Raw genomic sequence first — 25,000 nt, forward strand, 5'->3', positions numbered from 1 at the left:
AGACTTTCAATACCGGTAATATATTGGCTAGGTCCAGAGACCATACCGGGAAAGGAGGGCAAGTCAAGAGCCATGTTGTGGTAGATGGTATAGGCTTAGGTTATAACAGTACTGCTGTTACCTTGGTGACACACTTGACAGTGAAGTAAACACTGATTGGGCAGTAAAAAACGCTCGTCCAGGATGAAGTGGAAACAGACATAATTAAACTATTGGTAAATAACACAAGGCCTGCACTACTTTACGCAGTGGAAAAATGGCCACGGGAAAAGAAAACGGAGAGGAATTTAAAAAGGCGTGACTATTGAATGTCAGGATTCACGGCCACAGATGTGTAAGGAGATTAAGGAAGTGGCGGAGAGATTATGGTTTCCAGCGGCAGAAAAAATAGACTAGCATTTGATGAGAAGGGAAAACAATAAGTATGGACGGGAACACGTTGTTGTAGGGAAAAACACTGTCAGCACAACAATAAATATGGACGCAGAGAGACTTGTAAGACTTGTAGCACAACAATAAATATGGACGCTGGAGGGATAGGGAGGAACACTGTCAGAAAAACAATAAATATGGACGCAGAGAGACGAAGACTTGTAGGGAGGGATGAGGAACACGTTGTCAGAAAAACAATAAATATGGACGCAGAGAGACGAAGACTTGTAGGGAGGGATGAGGAACACTGTCAGAAAAACAATAAATATGGACGCTGAGAGACGAAGACTTGTAGGGAGGGATGACTTGAAAAACAATAAATATGGACGCAGAGAGACGGACTTGTAGGAGGGGATGAGGAACACTTCGTCAGAAAAACAATAAATATGGACGCAGAGAGACGAAGACTTGTAGGGAGGGATGAGGAACACTTTGTCAGAAAAACAATAAATATGGACGCAGAGAGACGAAGACTTGTAGGGAGGGATGAGGAACACTTTGTCAGAAAAACAATAAATATGGACGCAGAGAGACGAAGACTTGTAGGGAACCCAGGAAAACATGAAAAACGTGGGATAGATGGCAAAGACCCATACATGATAAGAGTTCAGGGAAAAAGAGCAGATGGCAGAGGAGAGTGGAGAGAACTCACTGCACGTCTAACCCCGGGAAGAGAAAAGCTGTACGATAATGATGATGTGAGTGGTCTACCCTCCTACTTCCCCATTTTCTCTCTCTCTCTCTCTCTCTCTCTCACACACACACAGAAGTCTTTCGTCATCTGAAAATTCAGCTCTTTTTCTTCACATAATGAACTTGAACTTGAATGAACTGCTCTTTTTCCTTTTACTACTACTACTACTGCTACTACTACTACTACTACTACTACTACTACTACTACTATTATTCTGACCCACTTACTGTACTTTGATTCCTCTCTATCTTCTCTTAATTCTTAACAAACTTTCCCCTTCTCACTCAGTCAGGTTAACTAGTTTTACCCTATCTCACCAAAGGTGAGGATAGCACCAACATAACAAATTATTGAAGTAATATATTTCGAGTTTATTTTTTTGTGTCCCCTTCAAGTCGGAAAATGAAACAAATCTTACGGTCTCGGTTTTGATAACTCACATTCTACGCACCTTGGGACTCACCGTGACCCGTTGTTGCTGGCTTCAGACTCCCGTGGTCTGTAGTAAGTTTCACTGCCATTTCAGCCACATGTGGTTGTATTTGGCATGCAGTGTGTTACCAACGCAAGTACTATCTAGATTCGATATTGCTCAACTTCGCTAATCGAGAGACATCTCCCCCTGACTGGCACTGAGATATGGTCATCTCTCAAAGTGTCGGTCAGAACCGGTGTTACTTAACCTCTCCGATCAGAACAACAGCTATATAAGAGATCTTGTTATTGAAAGAACGACTTGAGGAAGTCTCTCTCTCTCTCTCTCTCTCTCTCTCTCTCTCTCTCTCTCTCTCTCAGGAAACTGACCTTTAGGACAGGTAAGATCAGAATATCAGGAAGATTTTTCGGAAAGCAGCGAAGAGCGGATTTCGGAGTTAAAAGAAAAAAACATAGTTGGTCAAATTGTGTACAAATACACACATATATACATACACATATGTATATATACATACATACATACATACATATATACATATATATAATATCTCTATCTATCTATCTATCTATCTATCTATATATATATATATATATATATATATATATATATATATATATATATATATATATATATATATATATATCCATACATACAGACACACACTCGCACTAGCGCACACACACATACAAACACACACACACACACACACACATATATATATATATATATATATATATATATATATATATATATATATATATATATATATATATATAAGTATGTGTGTATTTGTGTTTTATAGCCTAATTCTTCTCGTCAACTGAAGGCGATTTTCTCAAGGAGGAAAGTAAACTTTTACTCCTTATTCCTTTCTGTCTTCTTAAACGTTATTTAGAATATTTAAAGGAGTTTACGTGATGAAGAAACAATGGTACTTCATTCCAAGGTGACTTACCTGAGGAATTCTCTTTCCCTTTTAAAAAGATAAAAAAAGAAACGTACCTTAGTGGGAAGGCTACGTAAGCGTATCCTTCATAGAGTGGACGGTGAAGATTAAATTTTGTTTGTCTTTACAACGTGAACATGCAAAAGGTTATTCAGCTACATAAGTGACATTTAGTACACATTAAAAGAACACGATTCAAATAAACATAAAATTCATGCTGTATAAGCATCAAGGCCACAGCTGACAGCCTTACCTGGGACTTGAAGCCTTCTCAAGGTACTTCCATCTCTCGCATCGGGCAACTGGGGACTGGGATTGTAAGCCTTAATTATGTAATGACCAATTGACAGATGCTTGGGTACAGTGCAAGTACTTTTGGAGGTCTTGCAAGGCAGGTGCAAATGTATCTGGAAAATATTTTCATAATGTAAATTTTCTCACCAACATTAAATTTCCGAAGAGTCCCAAATTGCTTTTGATGTGATTTGATATTTCATTATGAAAGCTTCTGAATTTGGTGGGACCTTTGTCATAAAAAAAGGAACCAATGTATGCAGTTGTTATATCTATGTGTGATAAATTTACGAATATTATGAAGATTTTGGTGTGAAATGTTTTTTTGAATATCACATGAAATATCATGGTTATTACCAACATATCTTTATTTTTGTCTAAGAGGGTCCAACAAATTCTTTATTTGTTTGGTAGAAAATAACAACAATTCGATTTTGCTGAGGTGCCGAAGTTCCATGCACACCATGAACTGTATTGCTCGATGGGGCCATTCATTCCTTTGTGGAAGATGTTAACCCATTCGAACACCCCGTACCGGGTTGGTGCCATCAGTGCACCTCATGTGGCGCACTGCAATCATTACTAAGGGCGTTAGCAGTGTCCCTTCGCGACCTTGCTGCGCCCACGTTTTAGCCTTTTACTTTAACTCCATTCTCGCTTTTTCACTTTAGTCTTGCTATCCAGCCTCTCTAACTATTTCTTCCGTGTGCAGCTGCGGGGTTACCTCCCGGTTACTCCTTTAGATTCTTGTATTTCATCTCAGTTATTTTTTTTTTAGGTCTCTTTATCTCGCTGTCCAACCACTCCAACTCCCTCTTTTCACTGTCTTAATCGCTGGATGGCTAAAAGTTCCGCAGTGCTTGGCTTTATAACCTAATTTCCATACATAACTCATTCAACCATAACCCAATCAACCATAACTCATTCGAATAATCTGTATGTAATTTAGATGACTATATTTGAGATATAAGTACTTTATACGATGAATAAGCTGCTATCAAAGAAGTTTCGTTGATATTAAATCACGGAAGGAGTGACAAAAAAGAATATAGGATTAATCCCAAAATTCCTAAAGTCTAAGTGATGTGTCTCTCCCACTGATTGCTGGGAAGTATTTTTTCCTGCAAAAAATGAAGATTTACGTCGCTAAAAATACTGAGAAAAAAAAAGCACGTTTGTATCCGTCCATTCCAACCTTCGTGAAAGTCTTGTCCAGAAAAGTTCAATGTTAATATTCCATAAAAAAAAAAACATTAATTCTTTCGATATTAATCAACTTGTTTGGCATTTCACGACCGCCGCATTTTATACAACAATATTAATAGTAATAATATACAGAAAACTTGTTCTTTATAATCGAAGGAAAGCATTCAATCAATATTAATGAGAAACGAAAATATATATAGGATACTGAATATGTTTTAAGAAGGTTAAATCGTGACCTGGCGTGATGACTTTTCTTAACAGACAGCTATCCAGCGATAAGTTGTTAGCAGTAACCAGATAATCTATAAAAATATTATAAGGAATCACTAATAACTGGAACTAAATCTATGTAGAAACACTCAGAGAGAAATATTGGATTGTAAGAAAAATGTTTTTTTTTTAAATAATCATCATCAAAAAATTCAAATTCGATTTTTCACAGACACTATATACTGCCCATTTTGGTCAGGTTCGTGAGCTTCAGTTTATCCCCCCCAAAAAAATACTATTTGGAGCTGACCTACTTTTACGAGTGTGGTTAGATTGATTGATTTTAGATTATCTGACGTTACATTACCAGGGTTTCTCGTACCGACTATGCGGTAAAAATAGTCAAGTATGTGTGTATATACATACATACATATACATATATATATATATATATATATATATATATATATATATATATATATATATATATATATATATATATATATATATATATATATATATATATATATATATATATATATATATATATATATATATATATATATATATATATATATATATATATATATATATATATATATATACATATACATACATACATAAACGCATGAAAAATAGAGGACACTGCCACAAGCTTCTCTAGTAAAAAGTAAAGGCTGCAAGTTGAAAAAAAAAAAAATTAGAAATAATGAAAAGACCATCCCTTAGGTTTGCCATGCTTTGCAGTCACAGACATATACAGTATATACGAGTATATCATTAGAGAGGGCACACGCTGTTTGCAGTGCAAACAAGTTGCTATAATTAGGGACTAGCTTTAGCGAAGGTTGCGTGTGCTTTCATCGTTAAGCGCGCTCATTAATCTACTTGTTGACGATGACTGAGCGCCAAAGGTTAATCTTTAATTATAGCAAAATGAAGATTTATTAACCGCCGCTTTGTTTTCCACAGAGTTTCAGGGACGAAAAAATTAAACATTCTTGAACATGTTTCTTGAGCTAGCTTTCCAATATTTGATTATTTTTTTTTTTGTATCTATTTTTTTTTATCTACAACAATTTCTCTCTTATTAAGTTTTTCCCTCATCAGTGTCTCTCATTTTCTTGAACAATGGTTTGGAGTTTGTTGAATAAACTCCCCTCTCTGAAAAAATTTTCGACTCTCATTAACCGGACTCTTTGATGTAACATTTTTTCTCTTTAACGGAAAAATAGTTTTATCTCATGTAAAACAGTTTTAATATCTAATGAGCAAAAATTTCCCAGATTTCATGAATTTTCTATAAATCTTGTGGAAAAAAATTAATACTTTTTTACATAAATTCTGGAATGATTCTATAAACAACCTTATGAACTTAGCAAAGACTGTTTGTCATATAAAGGCAAGCAATATTTATATGATAAACTCGTAAACACATATTATATATTATCACCGAACTTTGCCATGTGAAAAACAAAACAAGATAATCAAGCTGGAACGCTCACTACGATCATACATTATATAAATTAATAATAATGATAATGATTGGAAGTGGGATATAAAATTTAGGTCAAAGAGCTGGGACCTATGAGGTCATTCAGCGGTGAAAGGTGAAACTGAGAGTGAAGGAGATTTCTAAGGTGCAACGGGATGAAAACCTCGCAGTTGCACTATGAAACAACTGTTAGGAGAGGGTGGAAAGTAAGACGGAAGAAAGATAATACGAGCGGAGGCACAGTAGAAGGAATGAAAGGGGTTGCAGCTGGGGGTCTTGAAGGCACGCTGCAAAGAACCCAAGTAATGCCTACAGCGCACCGCATGAGATGCACTGATAGCACTATTCCCCTTCGGGATAATGATAATGGCGATAAAATGAAAATGTATGATAATTTTGATTACTGTTATTACTATTATTTATCATGTTTTTCCATTCCCTTGCGAAAATGAAACGCAGGTTGCCACATTAATGCAAACAAGGCGTCGAAACGGGGGAGATTCTTACGGCCGTACATATCCTTCAGAACAAGGATGAAGCTTCAAGAATAATCAATTAAGAATCAGGATGAAGCTCAAGAATCACCAATTAAGAATCATGATGAAGCTTCAAGAACCCATAATTAAGAATCAGGATGAAGCTTCAAGAATCACCAATAAAGAATCAGGATAAAGCCTCAAGAATCATCAATTAAGAACCAGATTCGTTCCGGAATGAGCATCGTCAGGTTAAATGCAGGGTAAAGGATTTATCAAGGGAGATTAATGGAGGATTATAAATGTTCATCAGGATTAACGTTCCGGGGATATTGTTGGGTTGAAGGTATCTTGCAAAGACTAATGGATGTTTGTTTGGTAATTTCAATGGGAAAGCAGACGAGACGAACCGCCAAGCAGAGGTATCTTGCAAAGAGGGAATTTTGTTTCGGATATCTTACGATTTGTATGTTTGTGTATATATATACATATATATATACATATATATGTACATATATATATTTGTGTATGCATGTGTATTTGTGTGAATGTATGTATAAGTTAGTTTTGTATTTTGGAACGCCGACACAACGGACACCAAGAGTTTGTAAATAAATAAGACTTAAATGAATAAGAACGTTGATTTTTTAAGGGAAATCCATATGGTCAAATCACAGAAAAGGCGATGAACCGCCTCTTATGAGGGAGAAGCTTATAGAAATAAAAGAAATAAGCAGGAATGAAATTCTACCACTTAGTGGTGGAGAGAAAAACAAGTAAAAAACGCGCCGAAGTTTCTTCGGCGCAATCGAGTTTTCTGTGCAGCATATAATGCTATACGAAACACTCAGCCGTGGCCCTTGGAACTCTCAGCTGCGGCCCATGAACCTTTCAGCCCTATAGCGATGCCAGACATACGATCATGGCTAACTTTAACATTACATAAAATAAAAACTACTGAGGCTAGAGGGCTGCAATTTGGTATGTTTGATGACTGGAGGGTGGATGATCAACATACCAATTTGCAGCCCTCTAGCCTCAGTAGTTTTGAAGATCTGAGGGCGGACAAAAAAAGTGAGGACGGACAGACAAATAGCCATCTCAAGAGTTTTCTTCTACAGAAAACTAAAATTGGCACCGAATCAAGTGATTCCATGAGTATTAAAGAAACCTGTTTTGAAATTTTATGTAATTATGAAAGTCATTTTCTGATTGCTATTTTTTATTCTAACTGAAGGAAGATATTTCAGATTTGCTTGAATGAAACTATTTTATAATTATAACAACACACCGAAACACCACTGATCACCGGTCATCGCGTTTTCATTGATTTGATTTTATGATATTTAGACTGTCAAGCCAAGTACTGTGGCACTTTCGACCATTCAGCGCTTGAGATAGTGGAAAGAGGGAGTTGGAGGGGGTGGATAGCAAGATAAAGGGAGGCAAAAAATAAAGGCAACGATGTACAATGATCTAAAGGTGGAACTGGAGAAAACCCCACTGTTGTACTAAGCAGAAATAGACAGAGAGGTTGGACAGCAAGGCTGAAGAAAGGAAGCAGGAATGGAGGTAATATAAAAGGCTAAAAATAGGGTGCAGCTATAGGGGCTGAAGGGACGCTGTAAAAGCCTTTTAGCAATGCCTACAGTGCATCACGTCAGGTGCACTGACGACTATACCCCACTGCGGAGCAGTTATCTTGTTGGTCACCTTCAAAAGTCTTGGCGATCAAGTCTGTAACTATGAACTTCCAAGTTACCAAATTGATATATTCAGGCATCGTCGCTAAGTAAGTCAGTGGCAGAACTAAAATTAACTTGAGCAAGTTTAGGCTTCCCGTCAAGGTTGTCTTGGCTGTAGCCAGCTAGATTGAAAATGGCCTCACAAATGTTTAGTTGTTTCTTAAATGAATACAAGCTGTCTAGACTCAAACGTCTAGACTCAAGTCAACAGGTTCTTAGCAACAACAGATTGAAAATGACCTGTCACTAATGCAATCTTGCCTCAAACTACTGCCTGGACCGGGAGGGATAGAATACATTTTACTTGTAGACAAATGGCATCGGCTGGAGCGAAATTTCGAAGTAACTGAAACCTAAGGTGCCTAAACTTACGGGTAGAATTAGTGCGTGTTTAATGCAAGGGACCAAAAACCAGTCACTTGTTCGATAACAGAGGTCTCAGGCTGAAATTAATAATAATTTTCATATATGTCTGCAAAAATTGTACAACTTTAGACTTCTTTTACTAAAAACGAATAATACTGTGGATTCGTTTTACTTATTATTTTAGATAATATAGTATTTTCGTAAGTATATTCGAGCAGTTTTTTGTTATAGTTTTCAAATCCTGTATAATTTCGTTACATGGAAGTTTATGTTTTTTTTTATATTAATCATGGGTAAATTTACTTTTGTGCGGAACATTATATGTACATATTCATATCTGGATTACGTGTGTTTAAAAATATTGACTTAGGCTCTTCATTTCTTTGATCATGTGTTGAACAGAGAATAGTTGAATCCAAAGCCACTTCTCTAAGCTCTATCCCTCTCCGGAAAAATGCTAATGATGATGAAATGATAAGGTATAACAATTTGAATTATTGTTATTACTATTATTTATCATGTTTTTCCATTCCCTTACGAAATGAAACGAAGTTTATCGCATTAATGCAAACAAGGCACCGAAACGGGGGAGATTCTTACGGCTGTACAGATCCTTCATACCAGGATGGAGCTTCAAGAATCATCAATTAAGAATCAGGATGAAGCTTCAAAAATCATCAATTAAGAACCAGATTCGTTCCGGATTAAGCATCGTCAGGTTAAATACAGGGTAAAGGGATTTATCACGGGAGATTAATGGAGGATTATAAATGTTCGTCAGGATTAACGTTCCGGGGATATTGTTGAGTGGAAGGTATCTTGCAAAGACTAATGGATGTTTGTTTGGTAATTTCAGTGGGAATGCAGGCGAGAGGGACCGTCAGGCAGAGGTATCTTGCAAAGAGGAAATTTTGTTTCAGGTATCCTATGAGCGTGTGTGTGTGTGTTTGTGTGTCTGTATATATATATATATATATATATATATATATATATATATATATATATATATATATATATATATAACATGTATATAAATATATATATATATATATATATATATATATATATATATATATATATATATATATATATATATGTATGTATGTATGTATGTATGTATGTATATCGGACAACCAAGAGTTTGTAAATAAATAAGACTTAAATGAATAAGAACGTTGATTTTTTAAGGGAACTCCACATGGTCGAATCACAGGAAAGACGATAAACCGCCTCTTATGAGCGAGAAGCTTTTAGAAATAAAAGAAATCAGCAAGAATGGAATTCTACAGCTTAGTGGTGGAAAAAAAAACAAGTAAAAAAAGCGCCGAAGAAAGTTTCTGTACAGCGTGTAATGCTGTATGAAACTATCAGTCATGGCCCATGAAACTCTCAGCCGTGGCCCATGAAACTTTCAGCCACGGCCCGGTGGTGGCCTGTGTTTTTGGCACCTATAGTGGTGCCAGACGCACGATCATGGCTAACTTTAACATTACATAAAATAAAAACTACCGAGGCTAGAGGGCTACAATTTGGTATGTTTGATGATTGGAGGGTGGATGATCAACATACCAATTTGCAGCCCTCTAGCCTCAGTAGTTTTGAAGATCTGAGGGCGGACAGAAAAAGTGAGGACGGACAGACAAATAGCCATTTCAATAGTTTTTACAGAAAACTAAAATTGGCACAGAATCAAGTGATCCCATGAGTGTTATAGAGACCTGTTTTGAAATTTTGTGTAAATATGAAAATCACTTTCTGACTGCTATTTTTTATTCCAACTGAAGGAAGATATTTCAACTTTGTTTGAATGAAGCTGTTATTATTATAATAACACACCAAAACACCACTGATCACCAGTTATTGCGTTTTCACTTATTTGATTTTCATGATATTTAGGCTGTCAAGCCATGCACTATGGTACTTTCGACCATTCAGCGCTTAAGATAGTGGAAAGAGCGAGTTGGAGGGGGTGGACAGCAAAATTAAGAGAGGCAGAAAATAAAGGCAATAAAGGACAAGGATCTAAAGGTGGAACTGGGAGAGAACCCCACTGTTGCACTAAGTAGTGATAAACAGAGAAGTTGGACAGCAAGACTAAAGAAATGAAAAAGGAACGGAGGTAAAATAAAAGGCTAAAATAAGGTTGCAGCTAAGGTCCGAGGGACGCTGTAAACGTCTTTTAGTTATGCCTACAGTGGGGAATCAGGACAATTACCCCGAGGACAATTACCCATTAGGACAATTACCGGTATTATATTCTGTTTGGAGAAAAGGATAACTTTCAAATAAATAAAATAATAATTTTTTGTCGTAAAATGTCACTAAGCGCCATATTACCTTTAACAACAATCGTTTCACTAGTAATTGCTTTTGATTGCATTTAATTTTAAACAACTTAACAATAGGTATATTTGTAATTTCTTTTGAATATATTTCTTGAAAATATTTACATTTTTTTTTATCTCTTTAGAAATTGATTTAAGTTTTCTTAGTTAATTCATTGGCATTAGAGAAAAGACTGTATAAGCCCTTTAAGCATTATGGAATTTATAAAAAGCGAAGGATGAAGAGGTAGACTAGTTTATGGTGGATATATTTATGTTAAACAAAAAGAAATAGCAAATGGCGTTGTGCCATTTGAGTGTGAAGAACGCAGAAACAAAGCCACCTGCAAAGCTCAAGTGGAAGTGGATACCAAACGAAACGGAATTGTTGGTAGACTTCACGATCGCACCCATGGGCCGCATGAAACAAAAATTAATGCCGCTACAACTATCCACAAGGTAAAAATGCAAGCTATCAATACAGAAGAAACTATGCAGCAAATAATTTCTGAGGCCTGCGCTCTCATGTATGAGTATAAAGAAACGGGAGCAAATTTGCCTCCAGTTCGCCACTAAAACGTAACAGTAGACGTCAGCGACAATGTTCGTCTCACTTACGGCCTTTACGTCTAGACGCAAAAGAATTGGTTTTAACGGACTAGCGTACAAGAACACATGATGGTCAAATTTTTTGCTGTACGACTCTGGCCCTGTTGAAATAAGAATTCTGATTTTTGGTACACATGAAAACCTGGATTATTTCTGTAGAACGCGGCACTGGTCTCTAGATGGAACACTGAAGACGGTTCCCTGGATATTTTCACAAATATACTAAATTCAGGTACTGCTAAATGTACCATTAATTTACGTTCTTTTACCCGATAAAAGCCGAACAACTTATACTAATTTTCTAGAGCAGCTAAAATTATTGAAACAAGATTTAGCGCCTAAAACTATCATGGTAGATTTTAAAAGTTATCCTTTTCTGCAAACAGCGTATAATAACGGGGGGTAAATGTCCTTGGAGGTTGTTGTCCTCGGGGGTAACTGTCCATGGGGGTAGTTCTCCTCGGAGGTGGTTGTCCTCGGGGGTGATTGTCCACGGGGGTTAATTGTACTGGACTCCTACAGTGAACCACGTGAGGTACACTCACGGCACTGCCCCATTCCGGGCCAGTTATCTTGTTGGTCACCTTCGAAAATCGTCTCGATCAAGCCTATAACCAGGAAAACCCAAGTTACCAAGCTGACATACAGTATTTAGGCATTATGGCTAAAAGTAACTTGAGCAAGTCTGGACTTCCCGTCAAGGTTGTCTTGGCTGTAAAACAGCTAGAATGAAAATGGTCTTACAAATACTCGGTTTTATTTCTTAAATGAATAGCAGATAACTAGAATCAAGAGTCTAGATTTAACAGATTTTTAGCGACACTAGACAGTAGTGCAACGGCAGAAATTGACTGTTACTAATGCAATATTGCCCCTGGACCAAGCAGGATATGATACCTTTAATTTATAAACAATTGAAATCGACCGAAGGGAAATTCTTAAGGAACTGAAACCTGAAGTGGCTAAATTGAAAAGTATATTCAGTTCACGTGCTTATTAGTGAATAGCAGGAAAAAACCATTCGCTTGCTTGACCGATAAGGTACTCAGGCTGAAGCGACTAATAATTTTCGTATATAACAGACATGATTATACAACTTTGTATTTCTTTTATTTAAAATTGTATGACACTGTAAGTTTATCGCACTTGCTGATTAAGGTAGTATTACTCTTCTTATTTAGAGGTATAAATGAATGTAGTTTTTTATTGGAAGTTCCTAATCACGTGTAATTTCATTGCTTGCGAGTTTTATATTTTTGTAATCTAACCACAAGAAAATTAACACTCGTGTGGATCTTAATCCTACATGCCCGTATCCTGATTACGTGTGTTTACTGTTGATTTCTGATAATTCATTATGTTGATCGTGCCTTGTACAGAGGCTCGTCAGATCTGACAGTTTGCCATACTATTGTTTCTCATTAGGCACAGACTGCATTTTGGGTTAACTATTTTTTTTTTTTCAAGAAGAGGCCGAGACCGGTATAACTACCAAAATTAAGCTTGCTCTCTTTGGGGAAAAAGAGGAAGTCCCTGTTTGAGTGATGGCAAGCCTGCCTCTCCAACACAGGAGGGTAAAATGGTAAGAATCTCTGTCCAAAGCAACTAAAAATAGGCTACATAAAGGCAAGATGAGTAAGCAAGGGGGGTAACTATAGTCCAGTAAGCTTAAACAGTCCATTTTAGCGTGGTCGCAAATGAAGTTATGCTGTGGATAGCATTGTCAATCTTCTAATTAAGTTGGCACTCTCTCACGCCCCTAACTCCAGTGGAAGTAATAAACAAGAAGCAGTAATCACTTAAATCTGATTTGGTGTCTGTCTTTAAATGGCCATTTTCTTTCAACTTAAACTTGAACGAATAGCTTCATTTTCCTATTAAAAAGTGGGTCAGTTTCATCTTCTCTGACGATGAGAACAGTAGTCTTCGCAAAAGTCAAAGGCTTTGGTGTATTTCTAATATTGTACCAAGACTTGAAGCTCAAGAAAAGGGACTTATTTTATCCTCTGTTCTAAGTTTATTTTTGATAACATATTACTTAAAACTAAACTCATCATGAAGGCAATTATTACGTAGAGGGGTAGTGCTACCAGTCCACCTCACGTGGTGCACTGTGGGCATCAATAACGGGTGTTTGAAACGGCCCCTCGGACGCTAGTAGCACACACTTTTAGCCTTTTATTTTACTTCCATTCTTGATTCCTTTCTTTGATTTTTCTGTCCAGCCTCTCTAACTATTACTTCTTCGTGCAACTGTGGGGTTCTCTCCAAGTTTCACCTTGACGTGTACTTCATTGCCTCTATTTTCTAGGTCTCTTTTATCTTACTGTTCAACCACTCCAACTCCCTTTTTTTCACTATCTTAAATGTTCAATGGCATAAAATGCCCCATTTCTTGGCTTGAAGCCTAAATTTCATAAACAATTGGGGCGGTCATGTTTCCCTTCACTGGTCAAAGCTGGATTAAACTTATTCATCCTGATCATTTCCTGATTCGTAATCTTGATTTGAAGATTGGGAATTCACAATCCAATATTACAATTTGTAGCTGTAACGAACTGAGAATCCCTCTTACGCAACAACTGTAGTGCCACAGTAACCTAAGTCATACCATTTTTCAACATTTCACAAAGACCTGATGTGGAACAGTCTGTGCTAAACAAAGATAATCTACAGTTAACCAATATTCAACTGTCTTGCAATAGCAGAAACAATCACAAAATCCCCACAGAAGCCTACATATGTTCAAACAATCTTCGATTGTATACAGCCCAAATCACATAAATTTCAATTCACAAATAACTGCACATTAGGCAACAAGAGCAAAGGCAATAATGCACGGAAGTGATGTCATAGATCAACAGGAACATGGAAAAGAATGTTGGCAACAATGAAAAATGACTAAATGACACTACGAGTAAAAAAAGTTTTTTTAAGGGCATTTGCCTTCTCAGACCTTTTCCACGATGGCTCACAAAAGTTCGTATGTATGTCTGTGTATGAGAGAGAGAGAGAGAGAGAGAGAGAGAGAGAGAGAGAGAGAGAGAGAGAGGAATCAGCCCATGTGCAATGTTCACTGACCTTTCCACGGCCTTTCCGAAACTGTGCCTTTAATATATCTTAGCTGTTTTTCCACATGTTTAGTAAAGTCTCACCCTTGTCTAATTTCTTATAAAGAGCCACTGAAATTGCTGTGATCAAGAAGTTGAGCAGCTGCACGAATTCATTATGAAATGAAACAGATTTACCTGATTTTACGGAGCTGATTATATTCGTCGTTGATACGTATCATTACAGCAGGAACGCACTCCAAAATTATTTTTACAAACTGCACCCAAAATCTACAGCGTCAAACAAAAACGTGTTTGTGCGCTCACTGCCTGCTGATTATCAACAATTTTTGCTGACATTAGTTTCTTACTAAGTTTGAAGACGCTTTTAACTGGTCTTTACTATCTGAAAATTAGACGGAAAGAGTCACCGCCTGGATCCTCTAAACACGCTCACTTGAAGGGTAATAATAGGATTGAATGCCATGATGGGGAGGTATATACAGCTAATAACCTATCAACAGCAGTTAAATAGAAGTAGATATTCCGGGCAATGGTCATTATGCTCAAAAGTGATTTAAGAAGTAAAAGTACAGAAGGAAAAGCTAGTCAAGAAAGTCCTGTGAGGAAATGTTTAGTCCATGACTGCAATATATTTTGCTGTTTTAAAAGTTCGTGATAATGCTGACGATATATTGATGGACATGGATGCCGCTATTAGTCTTTGCCTGTTTTTATGTATCTTGATAGAAATCTTTTAATATAGCGTAATCTAACTACCGGACAACCCGTTTGCACTGTTGGGATGTGAGCCTCTCTTTTCAGATTCTAGATGAAACCTTGCATAATTTCGTTATTACTGTTCCTGAGTATTATCTAGGCATTGTAATTGGAATGTAGAGTTTAGGCCAAAGGCCAGGCGCTGGAGACTGTGAAGTCGTTTATAGCTAAAGGGGAAACTGACAGTTGGGGACTATGAAGTCGTTCATAGCTAAACTGGAAACTGACAGCAAGAAGGCTTGTAAGGTGGAACAGGAGGAAATCCTCGTAGCCGCATTACAAGACAAAATGGTTAGGAGGGTGGCAAGTCAGGTGGAAGAATGAGAATATGAACGGAGGTATAAGAAAAGGAATGACAAGGCTTGCAGCTCAGGGGCCGAAGAGACGCTATAAAGAATCTCAAGAGTAATGCCTACAGTGCACCGCATGAGGTGCACTGAAGGCATTAGCCCCCTACGGGAAGCACTGTTGGGATTTTGGCCCTTTTCTTTAAGACTCCAAAGGAAACCTTGCATAATTTCTTTATTGCTGTTGCCAAGTATTATTTGTTGACTAGTTTCAAACAAAAGTCTGGTGCAGTCCTTGACAGGTAAAGGTCTACCGTTAATCCCGTAAATATTTTGAAGTAGCGTTATTTGTCAAGGATTTTGCTGATAATGTATTGCTTTCAACTTTTGGCGCCCTTGATGCTCAAGTTACGGTGATTTTAAAACTAGATAGATTACTCGAATTATGTGACTCATATGATAATCTGTTTAACTGTATAGAAAAAAAAACTGACTTTGTTCGACACTTTTCCCCCCTGAACTGGAGAATGCGATTGTGACTGCTTTCGTATACCCATTACATTCGCTTCACTAAAACAAAACTTCTAAGATTACAGTCGACTACATTTCCTTAGTGAATGGTAAATTTCTGTTACCCTATTAATAAAATAAAGCCACATAGTAACTTCACGAGATTCACTTCTTAGAGTAAGCAAGATTCATTAACATCTCACAGAGTTGAATTTATTGAACGGATGCGTGGTACAGACAATCACTGAAAACAATTTGATAGTCCTTTGTCATATTATTGACTTACGTGAGGTAGAGATCCTTAAAAATGCTTTCCATTTTGATGACAAATTATGCATACTGATAAGGACTCACATCGGCCTTGTAAGCGTTTGAAGTACATTCAATTACTGGATGTCAAACGTTTAATAAATATGGTTTGTCACCCTTCAAGCGATGAACAAAACCACTGGGAACTCCTTCAGTGCTTTTGCTTTGTACGAAGCTTCTAAGGTAGATCATAAAAGAAAACGGTAGTTTGTTGTTAAAATTCAATTCAATCCTAAAATTCTTTAACTAGTAAGAAAACATTAGTAATTCCGTGACGACTGCGCCTGAAAAATAACGAATCAATCCAAAGTAATGATTTCTATTGTAAAACTATGCTGTATAAAATGAAGATATTTCGACATTAATTCTGCGCAGATGCAAATCATTCGAGTGGAAATTTGGATGACAATCTTTTGACCAGTTCGGACATTACATACTTTCTAGTAAACCTCCCTTGAGTGCTTTAGCTCACGTTGGCTTTGTATTGCTGAAGTCAGTAACTCAGTTTACATTTACAGTATGTTGTATTGTATTCTGAAACAGGAAAATGCTAAACCTGAACAAGGTCATGCTATTTATTAGGCCCTGTTATAAATTTAATAGTTAGACGTACTCGAAGTCTGTCGTCTCATTTTTGTCACTAGTGACTAAAATCACATTTTTGGTAAGCTATTTATTGTAGAAATTAATAGTAGACTGCAAGAAAACTTTACTAGTGAATCAGGTATTTATGTCATGATATATATATAATATATATATATATATATATATATATATATATATATATATATATATATATATACAGTATATTAATATTAAAGAGAGAGAGAGAGAGAGAGAGAGAGAGAGAGAGAGAGAGAGAGAGAGAGAGAGAGAGAGAGACTGTGCCTATTTGGGGTAAGGATCACCGAGCTTGAGATGTTCTTAGTATAATTTATGAATAAGCAGTTTGTGGTAGTGTTGTTAACAGTACCTTTTTTGGGAGCTGTTAAACAGCTCAGTGGTCTTGTAAAATTAATATATACTTAATTTCTCAACTCAGTCCATCTGATTGACTAATGAAATACCGAGTGGAGTCGATGGAACAAATTCATGATGGAGTACAGAGTGGGAAGGTAATACACAATACATGTTAAACCTAAATCCATTTTTTTTGTGATAACCTTGAGAAATATCAGGAAAATTATGATCACAATGACATTAATAAGATGCTTTACAAGTTAAGGAACAATTTCTTTGTCCCTGTTTATCAATTTTAGCCGTAGACCGAGTATTTTCTGCAATAATCACAGATCGATGTACACCAGCAAAATTATAGTATGGTTGAACATTTTAAGATTAGTGATCAAGATTGCTTTTGACAGGGTCTAACCGTTTGCCGTCATTAGATACCTCCATAATTTCGCTCGTTATCATATGTGTAACCATGGTTTAGGTGCATCTCAAACTTTAAAAGGTTGAAAAGCATTATTTAAGACTATTAATGTTCAAAAAACAAGAGACATTAAAGAAAGCGTTACAAGGTAATAAATATTAAGGTTAAAAAAAACTATATGTTTACAATAAACTGGCAAGGCCCATTTGCTATGAAAAGTTTATAGCCCCCCCCCCCCTTTTGTCATCACTGATAATTAAGTGTGCTTTACTGCAAGTAACCTTCTCAAGTTTCGTACTAACAGTATGGCCTCATAGTATAACACTTATACAAAATAAGTTGATCGTGTTAACGCTTAAGTAGGGAGTACGTAGTTTCGTAATTATGCGGTCGTTATGCTTTAAAATCAATTAACATAAGATCACCTTTAATTTGATTTACCTACGTAGGAGACTGACAAGTGCTTCTTCGCTGCAGTGTACCTATTATTTCAGCCTCAATGTCATTATCTGACATCTTGCTGCCAACTGTAACACTTGATAAATACAATATTCCATAATGACAGCCCTTTAAAATGTTACAGCCTTAACTGTGATCATTCAGTATTTTGGTTGCCAGATCAGTGACGTTCGGAAAGCTGCAAACACCAGAAAAACTGGCGAATCCATTATTTTCAAACAAATCCAGTCAGTTCCTTCTCTACACCGTATCATTGCCATGGGCCAATACCACTTCAGTTACCAACTGGTGAGTTTAAGTATTTGTAGTTTAGAGTTTTTTTTTTTTTTTTTTTTGGAATGCTGTAATTTTATTGACAATGTGTTTTATAAATACAAGGAGTGACTTACCAATAAACAACAAGCAAGTTTAGAGTTTGGTATATTCAAGGTAACTAATTTTGACAAGACAGGACAGACCAGTGAACCTTGCGTCAAGGAGATTATTAGGAACCCTCAAGAGACTTGGAAAGACCATACTGGGAAAGTAACGTATCAGGAACGCTAAATCGTACCATTGCCAGTCTTCTAAATAATCTTACCTTAAAGTATTTCATCCAGTTAGGAATTAAAGAAATACTCCACTAGAGTTTGATAACATTCAATAACATTCATACATCCATTTCCTATCAAACCACCTCAACTTCAATACAGCTCTAGCTGTACAAAAACTTCTGTTGTCAAACCTGTTTATTTTGCTCTAACGTTTTCGAAGTCAGTAACTTACTGGAAGCCAAAATTAGTCTTTGAAATCATGGTAGCAGGGTTATAAACATGCTTTGAAGATTTAAACAAATGCTCCTTACAGTGCTGATTTACTTCCAGGCAGTTTCGCGGATTCCCTCCAAAGAGGTCCTGGTACAGTTATCTCACGAAGTGATAAAAGGATTGTTGAACACGATCGCCAACGCTGATGAGTCCAACAGAGCCTGCCGAGAAAATATATATTAGCAATGCCGAGAAAATATAAATTATTAGCACGAGTACTTAATAATGGATATTTAACTTGCAGTACTCTTAGAAAATCATGGACTCCATAAAATTACTAGAAAAAAAAATCAAACAAGCAGCTCACGCCCAAATTCGCATTAAGGAAAATTTTAAGAGTTCATAGCACTCAAGTTTAGGTTGACATTGATTAGGAGCAGAAATATCACAGTCAAAGATGAACTAATTGACTATATAACAAATGCTATAACTTATCAGTTAGTTAGGAAATTCGCAAAATGTTACAGGGCTACTCTAAGTTTCAGTGAAGACCCTCTGGTGTCTGCCTTTGGATTACTCTTACTAAATTCAAAAAGTTACATTTCCCAAAATATTTAAGAAACTGATGTTCAACTTACAAATAATAATTTGATGTTTGAAGTTTAAGAAAGCAACCACCCCCCCCAGCAAGCCCCCCTCTTGACGTACGGTAGACAAGTCTACCGTACGCCAAAAGGAGATCCTCCCCACTTCAGGGGCTCCGCCCCTGAAGGGGGAGGATAAGCTTGCAGTGTGTTAAGTTTGAGTATGCTGAAAGAAAGTAAGTTACTTACCCTTTAATTCTGAAGGAAAAATAGTTACCAACAATTCTTGAGAGGATGCTAGTCTTCTTCACTCCATGATCGAAATTAAGCTTAGGGCATCCAAGCGCGGAAACCTGAAAGAAACGGGAGTAAATAGAATTATTTTTCTAGACCTATAACGTCTAGCCACTTTGTTGATGTCAAAAGGGAAGGCAAACGGTACAAAATCAGAAAAAAATTCTAAATACCAGGAAAAACTCATTAAACATAATGAACAAACAAATGTCAATAAAAATAGCAATTTAACCACTATACAACGGCTGAATAACATGGAAAGGATTTTACCCACGACGACAGAGAAACAAGCGCATGGCAACAACGAACAACCGTCCACAACGTTAGGAGCTAACTCTCGACACTACCCAACAACACCTTGCGAACGAATGGCAGTTGAACTTGAACTCTAATTCCACGACAAAGTTAAGTTTCACCCAAGGACGATGGAGCTGAATGTGTTTTATACCGGAGTACCCTAGACTCCTAGAGGAATTCGTCGAACGATAGATGGCGTTGGCAGGCGAAGGATGCTTTCTAGGGCTTAAATTTTTAACAGCGATACTAAGGATATTATTTATCAATAACATTATTCAGATAGGTTGACAAAATCAGTTACACTAATTGGAACGTCAGACACATTTATGTAATAGATTTATGCAATAGACTTTTATTAATGTGAAAATGAGAAACTGTTTACACAAAATAACAGTCAGAGTGCAAAACACCTTGATTGCAGTAAGCAAAACTAGGAATGAATAGCAAAGACGAATAAAGAAATAAAGCATTTAATATATATATATATATATATATATATATATATATATATATATATATATATATATATATAATCATATTTTATGAGGAACTTATCGGTTGAATGAAACATCACTGACTGTAAGGGGTGGTGTTAAGTGTTTTTTGTGTTAGACAATTATGCAATTAAGTAAACACGGATGAAATAAATACACCCTAAATCATACGAAGCATTTACAAAATCATCTAAGAAACAATACATACAAATATACATGCATACATACACACACACACACATATATATATATATATATATATATATATATATATATATATATATATATATATATATATATATATATATATATATGTGTGTGTGTGTGTGTGTGTGTGTGTGTAATTATACTTCACATGAAAGAAAAGCCTCATCAGAGGAATCAAAATTGATCATGAACGGTTCACCAAATTTACCAACTACCTTGCCAATTCTGTACCATTGTTTTGTATAAGTGCGTTTGCCGGAGTACGGAGATATCCGCGCGGAATCTTGCCTCTGCGTTATCTCAGTCTCAAGGTCCATCGTAATTGTAAATGATGCATTGTTCCCTAATGATAGGATCAGGTAGATTTTCCCACACACACATTGACGTGAGGTACTCTCAGATCAAGAGCTGACCATGCTCTCTCTCTCTCTCTCTCTCTCTCTCTCTCTTTGACAACGTTCCGTATATATATATATATATATATATATATATATATATATATATATATATATATATATATATATATATATATATATATATATATATAGTGTGTATGTGTATGCGTCGATTCTCGTCAGCTGCTGAGGTAATGATTAAAAAATTCAACACTGACATGATTCACTAAAATTTTTCAAGACTTTTTTGTATACGTTAGAATGAAATCTCCTATTTATTTGATGAGATTCGAATTTGCCATAATATGTCTTCAGGCACTTAAGCGACCAATTTCAGTATCTCAAAGTAATTACATGTAAGGGTGGTGCAAAGAAAACGCCTTTTGTTTAATCATATTCACATTCTCCAGACGATTATAAATTCCTGTCTTGGAAAAGTATTTTGTTCACATTATTTTCTTACGAAAGTACAAGTCATCCGATAGAAATTATGATCATATATATATAATACACACACACGCATATATATATAATTTTCATGAAGCTACAAATGTCGTTTAATATCCAATTCACGCTACTTCGGGAATATCCCCGATGGGGAATTATCACCGAAGGGGAATTTTATAAGTGATGATAAATGGATCGGTACCGCCGGGTCTCGATCCCTCGATACAGTACCTTCCAACAACTCCAGTCGGCGGTCAAACCACTGAGCCACGATCCATTTATCATTTATAAAATTCCCCTTCGGTGATAATTCCCCACCGGGGATATTCCCGAAGTAGCGTGAATTGGTTTTTAAACGACATTTGTAGCTTCATGAATGTATGTAAATCACGGTGTGATAAAAATTTCTTAGATATATCACATGCATATACAGTACAGTATATGTCTATATTATATATATATATATATATATATATATATATATATATATATATATATATATATATATATATATACATATGTATAACTGAATCACGAAAATATGGAACGTCATGAATATATAAATAAAGATGGATTTTATCTTTATTTATATATACATTTATATATACATACATGTATATATGTATGTATGTATATAAACGTAAAAAAAATAACCCAACTGAAAATCCTGAATGATGTTTCAGATTTGGTTATTCTCTTTGTTAGCAGCAAAGTGGAGCAACTTTCTTTTCAAAAAACTTTTATGTGTAATATAGATAACCTTTTCAATCCTAATGTACTCGACTATTCATCGCTGAGAGAAAAGCCACTTTCCACAGTTGGGAAAATCTCTTTAAATACCTATCTTAATTGCCTACAGAATCTTCTGGTATCTTAGGATTTAGATTATCGGGGGTAACTGAATATAATGATCCCCTTTGTTTGAATGTCTAGTAATCCAAGAATTTCAAAAGGCTACGCAGACATGTCGTAATACGAAACAAGTAAAAAGTGCGCCGAAGTTTCTTTGGCGCAGTCGAGTTTTCTGTACAGCATAGAATGCTTTATGAAACTCTCAGCCACTGCCCATGAAACTTTCTGCCACGGCTCGCTGGTGGCCTGTGCTGTTGGCAGCTATAACGGTCTGGCACATGGCTAAATTTAACCTTAAATAAAATCAAAACTACAGATGCTAGAGGGCTGCAATTTGGTATCTTTGATGATTGGAGGGCGGATGATCAACATACCAATTTGCAGTCCTCTAGCCTTCGTAGTTTTTAAGATCTGAGGGCGGACGGGGAAAGTGCAGACGGACAGACAAAGCCATCTCAATAGTTATCTTTTACAGAAAACCAAAAGAAAGTGGTAAAAGAAAAACCGTACAGGACCACAATAATAAAGGATGATTTCAAACATTCCGTTAAAATAAAAAAAAACTAAAAAAAAACTGAGTTTCTTTAGATAAGGATATGGCTGACTTATATTGATGAATTACTGGGTAAATTTGTGGATGGAAAGAAATACTTTAGGCAACAATTTCCTTTACACTGTTCGTTTTATATGACTTAGAATAACCCGATTAATCTGTAATTATATGAATAATTTCCTTTAGTGCTCTTAAGTAAAAGCTGTCCTAGTTAAGTAAACATAAGAAAAGGTGGATACAATAGATCAGTTCACTCTCTCTCTCTCTCTCTCTCTCTCTCTCTCTCCTCGTTTGTTAGTACGCTTAGGTATGCGTCATTGTGTGTGTGTGTGTGTGTGTGCGTGTGTGGGTGAGAGAAATTCATTCCTCCTAATGATCCCGGCTTGCTAAATTATCTACACATATAATCTCTCTTATTCTCGAGGTAATTAGGAGGGGAAGTGCTATAATTATACCTATAAATACTTATGAATTAAAGAGATAAATTAAATTTATAGTCAGTTCTTTTCTGTTAGTAACTTAAAGAGAAACTGGATAATTCAGAGATATTATTTAAAAGAAAGTGAAGTGAAAGGATACTTTTTTAAATCAAGAAGACAAATTTAATGGAAAGAAAATAAGTTAAAAAGATATGGAGAGAAATAAGTGGCCATTTATAGAGAGGTATAGTTACAGTTGATTCTGAAAGATAATTTCAACTGATATAAAGTGGAGCGATGAGATAATAATTGACATAACAATTTTGTACTTTAAATTAAAAAAATCTAATTGCAAAAGAAGCAAAGAACCAAACGGATCTACAAAGATCAAAAGTTAATTCAGAAAAAAAAAAACTCAAAGCGAGTGAAGTGAATCAGAATGGTGTTAACAAGAGGAGAATGCTAAGTAAGTGTGTTATTCTTTCATTCCTTAATTTTGTATTCGACGTACTTGAGAGAGAACCCGAGCCGAATGCATGAAACTCTGCCTCCACAAAACTTTACCAAATAAAGTATATGCTGTTTATGCAGCCCTTTTGTAACATGCTCTGATGTGACCAGTATAATTCATTAACCCGTTCTCATCTGATGGCCTTGATTTGATCGCAGTCCCAGTAGTCATAATAAATATCCTTATATAACTAACTAGTTTTATCAAAATAAAAAGGAGAGAGAGGGAGGGGGAGGGAGGAAGGGGAAGGAGAGTGTGTGTGTGTGTGTGTGTGTGAGAGAGAGAGAGAGAGAGAGAGAGAGAGAGAGAGCAAATGCTACTTCTGAATGATATTTGTTCCATGAAAGATGTTTTTCACAGGTTTTATCAGCTGTTTTATTCGCAAATACTTGTGATTTTTTTACCTATATATATTTGGTTTAAAGTAGAACAGGTGTAGAAGTGTTTGCATAGCCACATCTACCATTTTACGAGTAGAACCACTCCCTTTTTATATAAATGCAAAAAACCACACGTACTGAGCAGTGGCTAAGATACACATTTGTCTCATGGTGCAGGAAGATGTACAGCAAGCATCCCCCGACAGGCAGCATGCATCATGGGAGATGATTTGTCTCAATAATAGGATGATCATATTACCAGAGAACGCAGAAGGAGGGTATAGCCTGCTTCTGAATCTTGGTAAAATGGGATGACCCAAACATGAGCAAGAAACCTTAGTGATAACATCTGGAACATTTTCACCAGAAAAGTTCATAAGTAACCCTCTAGGTCCTTCACATCTTTACGAGAGAATGTACAACGCATATTCTACAGTTATAAGACCTATGAGAAATTATATCGAATTCAACAAGTAAAAAATGCTCCGAAGTTTCTTCGGCGCAATCGAGTTTTCTGTACATCGTATAATCAAGGCTACCAAAAATAGATATCTTTTGATGGTCTAGGTATAATGCTGTATGAACCGCGGCCCATGAAACCTTAACACCGGGCCGGTGGTGGCCTGTCCTATATCGTTGCCAGATGAACGATTATGGCTAACTTTAACCTTAAATAAAATCAAAACTACTGAGGCTAGAGGGCTGCAATTTGGTATGTTTGATGATTGGAGGGTGGATGGTCAACATACCAATTTGCAGCCCTTTAGCCTCAATAGTTTTTGAGATCTGAGGGCGGACAGACAAAGCCAACACAATAG

The 25,000-nt window shown here is 36.2% G+C and overlaps 1 protein-coding gene across 2 annotated transcripts in view; it reads right to left on the reverse strand.

Moving 5' to 3' along the window:
• Positions 1 to 25,000, reverse strand: part of LOC136854615 (uncharacterized) — a 493,174-nt gene that overhangs the window by 436,012 nt on the left and 32,162 nt on the right. For both annotated transcript variants that reach the window (XM_067131142.1, XM_067131141.1), the window contains exons 2-4: positions 19,583 to 19,686; positions 18,848 to 18,970; positions 2,762 to 2,915 (exon numbers count right to left, since the gene is read on the reverse strand). The gene's annotated coding sequence lies outside the window, so the exon portion shown is untranslated. The remainder of the gene's footprint in view (positions 1 to 2,761; positions 2,916 to 18,847; positions 18,971 to 19,582; positions 19,687 to 25,000) is intronic.

The sequence above is a fragment of the Macrobrachium rosenbergii genome, chromosome 29 (assembly GCF_040412425.1).
Source record: "Macrobrachium rosenbergii isolate ZJJX-2024 chromosome 29, ASM4041242v1, whole genome shotgun sequence".
Lineage (NCBI taxonomy): Eukaryota > Metazoa > Arthropoda > Malacostraca > Decapoda > Palaemonidae > Macrobrachium > Macrobrachium rosenbergii.